This window comes from Scyliorhinus canicula, chromosome 11 (assembly GCF_902713615.1).
Source record: "Scyliorhinus canicula chromosome 11, sScyCan1.1, whole genome shotgun sequence".
NCBI lineage: Eukaryota > Metazoa > Chordata > Chondrichthyes > Carcharhiniformes > Scyliorhinidae > Scyliorhinus > Scyliorhinus canicula.
In genome coordinates, this window is record NC_052156.1 from 136,176,885 (window position 1) to 136,189,134 (window position 12,250).

A 12,250-nucleotide genomic window follows, 5' to 3' on the forward strand; every position below is an offset into this window, starting at 1 on the left:
TTCTTACTAAGCATTCGTCCCAGCACTCCAGTTGATTGGGAGCATAGTAAAACAGGGGGAATAGGTGATTGGAGTCAATGGGCAGCATGGTAGCATTGTGGTTAGCATAATTGCTTCACAGCTCCAGCGTCCCAGGTTCGATTCCCAGCTTGGATCACTGTCTGTGTGGAATCTGCACATTCTCCCATGTGTGCATGGGTTTCCTCCGGGTGCTCTGGTTTCCTCCCACAATCCAAAGATGTGCAGGTTAGGTGGATTGGCCATGATAAATTGCCCTTCGTGTCCAAATTGCCCTTAGTGTTGGGTGGGGTTACTGGGTTATGGGGATAGGGTGGAGGTGTGGACCTGGGTAGGGTGCTTTTTCCAAGAGCCAGTGCAGACTCAATGGACCGAATGGCCTCCTTCTGCACTGTAAATTCTATGAAATTCAGTGCCAAAACAGCATATTTCTATTCTACAGCCTGATTGAATTCAGTGACCCCATGGTGAATTAAGTATTTTTAACTAAAACAAACATATTTGAACTCAAGGCCATTGTGCAGTGTTATCTCACCATTGATTTCATATATGTATCTCATAGTGCAACTTACTTTGCACTTTGGCTAGCAAAAATATTATTTTACTCCCTCAGTAATATTCTAACTGCTTTTGTTTCCAATCACAGCAGCTTTGCATAATAGTACATTGTTCATACGCCTCTCATGTTGCTTGACAGTTGATTTAGGACCTGTTCACAAATAAAAACCTGTTTGAACTAGATCATTCAAAAGCAATCATGCTCTTATTGTCCCACCCAAAATAGGGTATTTACCATGGCATCTCTTGTCACAAATAGAGAATAAAGGACTCCGGATAAAATTCAGAAGAAATTCCCGGCTCGGTCACAGTCACTGTCTGTGCGGAGTCTGCATGTCCTCCCCGTGTGTGCGTGGGTTTCCTCCGGGTGCTCCGGTTTCCTCCCACAGTCCAAAGATGTGCGGGTTAGGTGGATTGGCCATGATAAATTGCCCATAGTGTCCTAAAAAATAAGGTTAATGGGGGGTGGGGGGGGGGGGGGGGGGGGGTTACTGGTATAGGGTGGATACGTTGGCTTCAGTAGGGTGATCATTGCTCGGCACAACATTGAGGGCCGAAGGGCCTATTCTGTGCTGTACTGTTCTATGTTCTATGTTCTAAATTTTAAAAAGGATGCGGAAAAGTAATGCAAAGAGATGTGGGCTTTCCAAAATAAAAAATAAATCTGTTGTGTTACATATTGATTCAGGTGTTCTTGCAGAGGAACAAAAGAGCTATCGTAAAAATGCTAAAATAAAAACCGTACAACTGCAAATAGCAATCCTGAAGAGAGCAGGGTCACATGCATTAGAACAGCAGAAAACTGTGCATACTGTAAATATGAAATAAAAACAGAGAGCACTGGAAATACTCATCAGGCCTGGCAGCATCCAATGAAATGACCTCTCCACAGAATCTGCCAGACATGCAGAGTATTTTCTGTTTTGTTTCTATTAGAAATCTGTTGGGGGAAAAGGCAGTTTTTTAAAAATTGTCTGAAGGACCATACTTTAATCGCACTGCAGGGGCTGGCATCTGAAAGAAAAGGCATGGCCTTGATAATTACATTTAGCTTATATTCCTGGAGCATGGGCAACTGAAAGACGGACTTTATGAAACATAAGCTTTAAGGAGAACACAAAGCTGAGCAGGATCAACGCTGAATGGCCATTGATTTACATTCAGCACGTGGTTACCCAGAACCCCGGAAACGCCCGAACCACACGTTCCATTGCCAGTGTGATGTCAGCAGCGCCTGCGCAGAAGCGGCCATTGTTGCCATGCTCTGACGTTGTGTTACACAGGGTGGCGTCAGCTACAGGAACTGGTGTGGGTTCAGTTCAGGTGAATGGAAAGTTCATGCTTCTCTTTTTCTTGATAATGCTAACAAGCCGTGCGAGAAATGATGGTGATGGAGTATGTCCCATGGTAACTCATCAAACTGCAATGGTTCACACCCTCGTACTCGCACCACAACGCACACACTCTCTCTCACTATACACACACACAGGGTCCCCTTTTCTCTAGGGATATGGGGCGTTGGTTGGTAAATTATCATTTATTGTCCACACCCTAAGTTACCCTGAGAAGGTGCTGGTGGGCTTTCTTGTTGAACTGTTTGCTCAGGGTGCAGCCAAGAGTTTAACCGCATTGATATGAGGAGTCGCATATAGGCTAGGCCAGACCAGGTAAGGCTTAGAGCAGGTTTCCTTCTCTAACGGCCCTGAAGTGAATGAGCTTGGCGTTTACAGGAACCTGGCAACTTCGTAGTTGCTTTTGCTGATTTTTAAAAAATTGCAACATCTTTTTAAAAAGTGAATGCAAATTCCTTTTCCTAGTGTGTTATAGTCGGATATACGGAAATTATTTCTTATGTACTTAAATTCGAATGCGTCATTTTATTAAAATGATTTATGCATGCGTTTTTATCAGATTCTGGTTAATACATTTGTGGTTTTCTTGTTTATTTTCGTATATTGGGGCGGGGAGAGAGATGGGAACAAAATTGCTTCATGTTTTGGTCTTGTAATCCAAGTACTGTACAAGTTTATATTTCTGGAGGCTATGTTAACTGAACTCAGTTTTGTTCTCTTGTGCGCCATCTAGTTGCAGAGATTGAGTCCTACTTAATGAATCCCAAGATCTGATAGTATCTATATCTTCAGAAATAAACATGCTGATCTGGATCTAAAAATTAGGGGGGGGGGGGGGGGGGGAATTCCTGGTCTCAGTTAATTCAGAATATTGCAATTCAATGTAACTGGCAATAGTTTACCCTTTCTTTACTCCCCCACAGAGAAGAGATGTCCCTGCTTATGCAAATCTGTTTGTGATATGAATTTGCTGATTTTTTTTCTCAATTAGCACAATCACTAGTTCATCCAATATCAAACAATAATGTCTCTGCATGCATGAGTGCACACACCCAACTGTTGTTACCCTCCCACACATTTTGCCCCAGTGATGTTTGGTTGGCAATTGAGGCCTCAATTTAATGGATTATCCAAAAGCCAGCAACTGCACCAGTAGCCCTTTCTCACTGCTGTACTTGAGTGTCTGAAATGGAATTTGAAGCACAACCCTCTGAACAACACCTTGACATTTGCAAGACAAATAAACTGGCTAACTTGTGTTGTGGGGTCTTGTTAGAGGACATTATCTGCCCAGGTAGCTCAGTTGGTAGAGCATGAGGCTCTTAATTTCAGGGCCATGGGTTCGAGCTCCACATTGGGCGAAGTTCTGCTCCTGGGGTAGCACAGTGGTTAACACTGCTGCTTCAGTGCAAGGAATCCATGTTCAATCCCAGCCTTGGGCGACTTTGCAGTTTGTACATTCTCCCTGCGTCTGCAAGGGTTTCCTCCGGATGCTCGGTTTCCTCACACAGTCCCAAGATATGCAGGTTAGGTGGATTTAGAACAATAGAATATTACAGCACAGTACAGGCCCTTCGGCCCTCGATGTTGCGCCGACCTGTGAAACCACTTTAAAGTCCATCTACAGATTGGCCATGATTAAATTGCCCTAGTGTGCAAAGGTTAGGTGGGGTTACAGGGATAGGGCAGAGGAGTGGGTCAGTGCAGACTTGATGGACAGAATGGCCTCCTTTACTGTAGGGATTCTATGATTCTATTCTATGATTATTCCAGATACTGGGAGAGCTCTCCTTTTTGAATAGTACTGTGGGATCATCTTGCAACTTAAACCATTCAACATTGCATCCTAAAGGCAGTTGCTCCAACAGTGCAGTATGTACGAAGTACAAGCTTAATTTGCTGCCTGCTCGAATTGTGGATTGGGGTTTGAACTCTTAATAATCTGACTTGAGCAAAAGTGCCATCACTGAGTGAACCTGACCGTTGAGTAATACTTTACTGAAGACCAGCAGTTGTAAATTGGAACCCATGCAGAGATCAAATTAAGTTTGTTGGAATTGTCTTTTTCATTAATGAGGTTACACCGGGTGATTGATGAGTTCTCTTGCCTCATTATAAGGGACTCTAGGTTTAATATTTCTTTATTGGGTTATGTAGCTGTATCTGTGTTGTAGCTACTTTTTTAATTTGATTCCTTGGACCGCTCGCTGGGAAAGATTCTCCCAGCCATCTGTAGCTCATTATTGAGATCAGTGTTGCTGTATGTTGTGCAAACGAGGACTTAAAGTGGCCGCACTAAACATGTACTGCATTATCAGATACATTGCACTTCAGGTCGTGCTTTGGTTGTTGAGGAATGGTCTGTTTTGCAACATGAGACATTGCCCAAATTACAATAACCACATGGTATGTGGCTTGGAGGGGAACCTCAGGTGGTGGTGCTCCCATGCATCTGCCAACCTTGTCCTTCTAGATTAGCAGTGCCTAAAATGTTGATTGGTAACTACTTTCCTTCGACTGGTGCATTCTGTGCATTTTCTGTGCACTGTACATGTGAGATGCATGCTTTCTCCATGGAAAAGGCAAGCATAACCTTAATATGAAGATTGTTATGATCCCAGTTAGTTTTGTAACTATATGGGGAAACCCAGAATGGAACCCTGGCTCAGAAGACTATAATTTGTAAATTTTTTCATCAAACGTGGAGGAAGCATATCACAAGACTGCTAACATGGAAAAATTTGATTTATAATAAATACATTTTTACTCTCCCCTCAGGTGAACAATTGCATACAGATTTTAAGATTAATACAGGTGACAGATTTGAAGCTGCAAAGGTCTCATTAACACACTTTTTTAAAACCACACATTGGCTGTGGTCAAACACATTCTATTCTGAACCCAAGTTATTGTCTGTGGATTTCGCCTCGATTGTCATATGAGAGTTTCCAACTCGAATCCCCAAAGCATGTTTTATAATCTTCTCTCACAATCATGCTTTTCATTAGCGGTTTGCATGCCAAAATCCATTCCACATTTTCCAAAAGACTCTTGTGAACATAACTTCCGCACCACTTTTAGCAGTGAATCCAGGCCAGGATTGTACACCAACTCCTTTCAGGATTTCTTTGCCTCTACTGCTTTTACACAGTTAACGTCCAGCCACCAATTCCCACAGATATTTCAACTTGTTCCAGTCTGTAGTAACATTTCACAAACCTGAAAATCACTTCAGAAGTCATTCTGACGACTCAGCCATCCTCTGCCTTTACTGAACAGTTCTCTGTTCTTGTACCTTTAACCTCAGACCACCTGGAAACTTGTTTTCATTTAACTTCTCTAGTTTCCTTAACTAGCTGCTGTTTAGATAACCATTGGGGCTGGTTTAGCTCACTCGGCTAAATCGCTGGCTTTTAAAGCAGGCCAGCAGCACGGTTCGATTCCCGTACGAGCCTCCCTGGACAGGTGCCGGAATGTGGCGACTAGGGGCTTTTCACAGTAACTTAGTTGAAGTCTACTCGTGACAAGCGATTTTCATTTCATTTCATTGTATGGGTTTTATTGTAGCAAAGCTGAGAGAGATGTCCCCCCTCAGCTTTCAAAAACCACTGCTTCTAGCAGAGCTGTGGGAGTGGTTCCCACTCCGCCTGTCTATCTGCCAACTGCTGTAGCATCCAGCTAAATCTAAAAATCAAAGGAATTTATTTTCCTTGCAAGGGCCTCTAGTTGCCAATCAGCTATATTTACTCATTGCGCCGTAGCTTTCTATTACAGTAGAATCCCAATTGGAACTGAAATCACACACAAACATCTTTGCCCAGCCTGAATCCATCTATAGGTGCTTTCCAGGGACAGCAATATTAAATTAAACCCACTTAAAACTATACTTTATTTCTAATGTTTAATCTGACAAATATAAATCCCTTAAAACTACCTTTGTATCATGTTAGAAAAACAAAGTTATATACATGTTGTGTTTTGGTGAAGGCAGCTGCAAACATCCTGCATAAGATGCTTGAAAGCAGAATGCATTTAGCACATTTTTGGAATTTTTCCACCTGTTAACTGGTTTGGCAGCAGGCTGAACATAAGCCTTGCAGCTTTGAACTGATGAAATGTAACTCCCACCTACTCATGTTGACTGCAAAAGTCTTGAGCAATACAAGTAGCCTTTACTGATTGTTGTAAGATTTTATCCTTGGGGTTCAACCCAATTACTAGTGGGTAAGGATCTACAGTACAAGCTGTCCTCATTTATTAACGTATATGTGAAAAATAAATGATATCCCGGACCCATAGTGCCAACTGAATATTACGCAACAATGAACCCATTGTTCTTTAGGGCACAGAATCGTATGCCACCGGATTTGTAATCCAGAAGTCTGGATTAATGATCTGGAGGGCAAGGATTTAATTCCCATCGTGCAGCTGGAGAATTTAAATTCAATGCATTAAACCAGGTTAAAATTCTAGCACTGCAAAACTAGCCGATTGTTGTAAAAATCCAGCGGCTTTTAGGGGAGGAAATCTTTACGTAATTGTGTGCATGAGTGTTCTTGGTGCAATTTCCTCTTTTATCCATAGTGGGGCAGTGTAAGGCCGATATCGTGCAACATGTTTGACTGTCCCAATGGGGGAGGGGAGGAAGACCATGCTGGTAAATTGTGTAAATTGGAAAAAGTATGTCTCAAGACACTGAAGTTTGGGCACCCTTGTTGTACATGATAGAGGTCACTGGTTTGCACCCTTTTGTGCAAAGCAAAGTTCTATTCACTTTTGTTTGACTGCCAGCAGAAGTTCTAAGAGCCAAGTTGAATTTAAAGCTATTTAACTGGATTGACTGCCTTAATTTGTTTTAAAATAAAAAATACTACAAGTTAGCTGTGAAGATGAAATAGCATTAGACTACTACCTCCAGATTGTTTCCCCACCTGATATAAAATTCCAAATTAAACTGTTTCAGCTTTAACCTACACTGCAGCATTGTGGGAAGTTGTAGTATGACTACATTAAGCAGCTTGCAGTGATTGTCAGAACTTGGATTTGAATGTTTATTAAATGTGTTGCTTCAAGCTCAGGGCAGGTTTTTTGAGTTGTCACTGAGTCAACTCAGAGAAGGGGGGTGGTGGGGGGGGGGGAGAAGGGGGGTGGTGGGGGGGGGGAGAAGGGGGGTGGTGGTGGGGTGGGGGGGGGAGAAGGGGGGTGGTGGGGGGGAGAAGGGGGGTGGTGGTGGGGTGGGGGGGAGAAGGGGGGTGGTGGGGGGGGGAGAAGGGGGGTGGGGGGGAGAAGGGGGGTGGTGGTGGGGTGGGGGGGGAGAAGGGGGGTGGGGGGGAGAAGGGGGGTGGTGGGGTGGGGTGGGGGGGAGAAGGGGGGTGGGGGGGAGAAGGGGGGTGGTGGGGAGAAGGGGGGTGGTGGGGTGGGGGGGAGAAGGGGGGTGGGGGGGTGAGAGAGGAGGGGGCTTGGGAGGCCAAGGGCAAATCCCTACTCTAAATCCCAATTCTATTTCATAGAATGTTTCATAGAATTTACAGTGCAGAAGGAGGCCATTCGGCCCATTGAGTCTGCACCGGCTCTTGGAAAGTGCAGTAACCCCACCCAACACTAAGGGAAATTTTGGACACTGAGGGCAATTTAGCAGAGCCAATCCACCTAACCTGCACATCTTTGGACTGTGGGAGGAAACTGGAGCACCCGGAGGAAACCCACACACACACGGGGACGATGTGCAGACTCCGCACAGACAGTGACCCAAGCGGGGAATCGAACCTGGGACCCTGGAGCTGTGAAGCAATTGTGCTAACCACAATGCTACCGTGCTGCCCTTTGTACTGTGCCAGTAGGATGTGTCTACCTTCCGGATCACAGTATTGGGGTGAAAACATTGAGTTTTAATGCTCATCACAAAATCAAACTGTACAAATAAGCAATATGTGAAATGGCCGCACCCACATGGCTTCCAGCATGATAACATGTAATGGCATCACCTTTTTCTCTTCCCTGTAATTCCAATTAGATCATAAGATATAGGTGCAGAATTAGGCCATTCGGCCCATTGAGTGCTCCGCCATTCGATCATGGCGAGTATGTATCTCATCCCCATTCTCCTGCCTTCTCCCTGTAACCCCTGATCCCCTTATTAATCAAGAACCTATGTATCTCTGTCAGAAAGACGCTCAGTGACTTGGCCTCCACAGCCTTCTGCAGCAATGACACGCCACTCTCTGGGGACACAAAAGAGGTTGAAGGAGAAGGTGGAGGATCTGGAGAACTGTTCCAGAAAGCGAAACCTGCAGATTGTGGGGATGCCCAGAGGCATTGAAGGAGTGGAGGCTGGCACATATGTGGCCAAGATGTTGGAGAAGCTGATGGGGGGGGGAGGGGGAGGCCTTTGGCCAGCCACTGGAGGTCGACCGAACAAACAGGGCACTGACGAGGCCGCAGGCGGGGGAGCCGCCAAGTGCCATGGTGGTGCGGTTGCACCGCTTCTTGGACAAAGAGAGGATTCTGCTGCGGGCGAGGCGGACGACGAAGTGCACCTGGGAGGGGAACGAGCTGTGGGTGTACCAGGATCTGGGTGCAGAGGAGGGCCGGATTTAACCGGGCCAAGGCTGCCCTCTTCCAAGAAGGGGGTGAAGTTTGGAGTGCTGTACCCTGCCCACCTCTGGGTGACTTTCCAGAATGGAGAATACTATTTTGGCATGTCAGAGGCGGCAGTGGAATTTTTAAGAGACAATGGCCTGGCAAGAGAAGGAGGACATTGAACTTTGGAGGAGGTGTGAGGAAGTGCTTCCTTTTAGTAGTTGCTGGAGACTTTTTTTCTCTGTTGAGATGTTTTGTTGGCCTTGGTGACTGGGTGCTTGGGAGTGTTGAGGGTGAGTGCACCTTTTCCTGTTCCTTTGTTTCCTGAGGGAGTGTGGCGGGAGGAGGGGAGTCAGTGGGGGTAGGAGGTTGGGAGACTTTGGAAAGGGGCTGCCATGCTAGCTGGGCGGGCTAGTTAATGGGAGCAAGGGAGGTAGCGTTGTTATTTGGTTTGGGGCAGTTGGAAATGGAGTGATGACGATGGGCCTGGAGGGTGCGTGACACAGGCCGGGGGCAGGCCCAAAAGGGATATGATTGATCGCCAGTGGGGGGGGGGGGGGGGTGTTCTGTAACCAGATTGGTCACGTGGAATGAGAGGGTGCTGAATGGGCCGGTCAACCGGTCATGTGTGTTCGCGCACCTGAGGAGTCTAAAGGTGGGCATAGCTTTTCTGCAAGAGACGCATTTAACGATAGGGGATCAGATAAGGTTGAGGAAAGGGTGGGTAGGGCAGGTGTTCCAATCGGGACAGGATCTGAAGACGAAGGGGGTGGCGGTGCTGGTAAACAAACATGTGGCATTCGAGGTGGGGGCAGATTCCAGGGGGGGGGGGGTTGGGAGAAAGAGATGGGGGGTGGTGGGGGGGGGGGGGAGAGAAGGGGGGTGGTGGGGTGGGGGGGGAGAAGGGGGGTGGTGGGGTGGGGGGGGAGAAGTGGGGTGGGGGGGAGAAGGGGGGTGGTGGGGTGGGGGGGGAGAAGGGGGGTGGTGGGGTGGGGGGGAGAAGTGGGGTGGGGGGGAGAAGGGGGGTGGTGGGGTGGGGGGGGGGAGAAGGGGGGTGGTGGGGTGGGGGGGGAGAAGGGGGGTGGTGGGGTGGGGGGGAGAGAAGGGGGGTGGTGGGGTGGGGGGGGAGAAGGGGGGTGGTGGGGGGGGAGAAGGGGGGTGGTGGGGGGGAGAAGGGGCGTGGTGGGGGGGGAGAAGGGGGGTGGTGGGGGGGGAGAAGGGGGGTGGTGGGGTGGGGTGGGGGGGGAGAAGGGGGGTGGTGGGGTGGGGTGGTGGGGGGGGGAGAAGGGGGGTGGTGGGGTGGGGTGGGGGGGGAGAAGGGGGGTGGTGGGGTGGGGTGTGGGGGGGGAGAAGGGGGGTGGTGGGGTGGGGTGGGGGGGGGGAGAAGGGGGGTGGTGGGGTGGGGTGGGGGGGGGAGAAGGGGGGTGGTGGGGTGGGTGGGGGGGAGAAGGGGGGTGGTGGGGTGGGGTGGGGGGGAGAAGGGGGGTGGTGGGGTGGGGTGGGGAGAAGGGGGGTGGGGTGGGGGAGAAGGGGGGTGGTGGGGGGGGAGAAGGGGGGTGGTGGTGGGGTGGGGGGGAGAAGGGGGGTGGTGGGGGGGAGAAGGGGGGTGGTGGTGGGGTGGGGGGGAGAAGGGGGGGTGGTGGGGTGGGGGGGAGAAGGGGGGTGGTGGTGGGGTGGGGGGGGAGAAGGGGGGTGGTGGTGGGGTGGGGGGGAGAAGGGGGGTGGTGGGGTGGGGGGGAGAAGGGGGGTGGTGGGGTGGGGGGGAGAAGGGGGGTGGTGGGGGGGCAGAAGGGGGGTGGTGGTGGGGTGGGGGGGGGGAGAAGGGGGGTGGTGGGGTGGGGGGGGAGAAGGGGGGTGGTGGGGGGGAGAAGGGGGGTGGTGGGGGGGAGAAGGGGGGTGGTGGTGGGGTGGGGGGGAGAAGGGGGGTGGTGGGGTGGGGGGGAGAAGGGGGGTGGTGGGGGGGGAGAAGGGGGGTGGTGGTGGGGTGGGGGGGAGAAGGGGGGTGGTGGGGGGGAGAAGGGGGTGGTGGTGGTGGGGTGGGGGGGAGAAGGGGGGTGGTGGGGTGGGGGGGGGAGAAGGGGGGGTGGTGGGGTGGGGGGGAGAAGGGGGGTGGTGGGGTGGGGGGGAGAAGGGGGGTGGTGGTGGGGTGGGGGGGAGAAGGGGGGTGGGGGGGGAGAAGGGGGGTGGTGGGGTGGGGGGAGAAGGGGGGTGGGGGGGGAGAAGGGGGGTGGTGGGGAGAAGGGGGGTGGTGGGGTGGGGGGGAGAAGGGGGGTGGGGGGTGAGAGAGGAGGGGGCTTGGGAGGCCAAGGGCAAAGGAGTTTTTGTACTTTTCCCATGTGCACTGGGTGTACTCCAAGGTGTCCTTTTTTTGTGGTGGATAATGCATTGCCAGCGGGGATGGTCGACTCGGAGTATTTGGCGATTGTGGCTTCGGACCACATGCTGTACTGGGTGGGTTTGTGAGTGGACGGGGGGATGGCATCGCCTGCAGTGGAGGCTGGATGTGGGGTTGGGGGTGGATGAGGTGGTGTGCGAGATGGTGAGGGCTGCCATCCGGGGGTATGTGGAGCTCAATGACACGGGGGAGGTCATGGCCGCCATGCTTTTGGAGGCGCTCAAGGCAGTGGCTCGGGGTGGGGGGGGGGGGGGGGAGTTTATTTTGATTCTGAACACAGGGAAAAGGCGGAACCTGCAGGCTGGTGGAAGAGGTTCTGAGGGTGGATAGGAGGCATTCGGAGGCCCTGGAGGCAGGGTTGTCAAGGGAGGGGCTCCAGATGGAGTGTGGATTGGTGACCATGGGGAAGGCGGAAGAGCAGTTGTGGAGGGCCAGGGGAGTAATATACAAGTATGGGGAAAAGGCAAGCAGGGTGCTGGCCCACCAACGTAAGAAACAGAGACAGCGAGGGAGATTAGCAGAGTGAAGGACGGGAAGTGGGTTGCTGGACCCTTGGCAGTAAATGTGGTGTTTGAAGAGTTTTGTACGAGATTATATGAGTCAGCGACTCCGGGAGGGAGGGAATGGATGGGTTGGGGTTTCCCAGGGTGGATGAGGGGCTGGGGGGATTGGGGGCCCCTATTGGCTTGAGAGAGGTGATGGAGAATAAGGGGGCGAAGCCGCAGGGAAGGCCCCGGGCCCAGGTGGGTTCCCGGTGGAGTTTTATAAAAGGTTTGCGGGGGACCTGGGGCTGCTGGCGAGGGCATACATCGAGGCAATGGAGAGGGGGGTGCTCCCCACTACACTATCGCAGGCATCCACCTCCCTGATACTGAAGAAAGAAGGTTCCGGAGCAGTGTTAGTCCTACCGTCCGATACTGTTGCTAAATGTGGATGCTACGTTGTTGTCGAAGGTGGTGGCTTCACGAATTGAGGACTGCGTCCAAGGGGTGGTATGTGAGGAGCAAATGGAGTTTGTGAAGGGGAGGCAGTTGTCGGCAAATGTGAGGAGGTTGCTTAACGTGATTATGATGCCCCGGAGGGTCAGGAAGTGGAAGTAGCAGTGGCAATGGATGCGGGAAAGGCTTTCGACCGTGTGGAGTTGGAATATCTGTGGGAGGTATTGGGACGGTTTGGATTTGAGCAGGGGTTGGTAGATTGGTCCAGTTCATATATAAGGCACCGGTTGCAAGTGTGCGGACAAGGCAGGGTTGTCTGCTCTCCCCATTGCGTTTTGCATTGGCTATGTTGCTTAGAGCATTGAGGGATTGGAAAGGGATTGTGCGGGTGGCGGGGGGTGAAGGTCAAG

The 12,250-nt window shown here is 50.7% G+C and overlaps 1 protein-coding gene and 1 non-coding gene across 6 annotated transcripts in view; both read left to right on the forward strand.

Moving 5' to 3' along the window:
• The window catches only part of mov10l1 (Mov10 like RISC complex RNA helicase 1), a 117,296-nt gene that overhangs the window by 15,262 nt on the left and 89,784 nt on the right, over nt 1-12,250 (forward strand). The window contains exon 1 of one of the 5 annotated variants that reach the window (XM_038811428.1): nt 1,832-1,899. The exons of 2 other annotated variants lie outside the window; for them this stretch is intronic. The gene's annotated coding sequence lies outside the window, so the exon portion shown is untranslated. Of the gene's footprint in view, nt 1-1,831; nt 1,900-1,964; nt 1,984-2,136; nt 2,244-12,250 lie in introns of those variants that run through there. 2 more of the 5 variants (XM_038811432.1, XM_038811431.1) reach the window with 2 other exon arrangements.
• Nucleotides 3,217-3,289, forward strand: trnak-cuu. Its single transcript has one exon. It is a non-coding gene; the product is annotated as a tRNA-Lys (tRNA).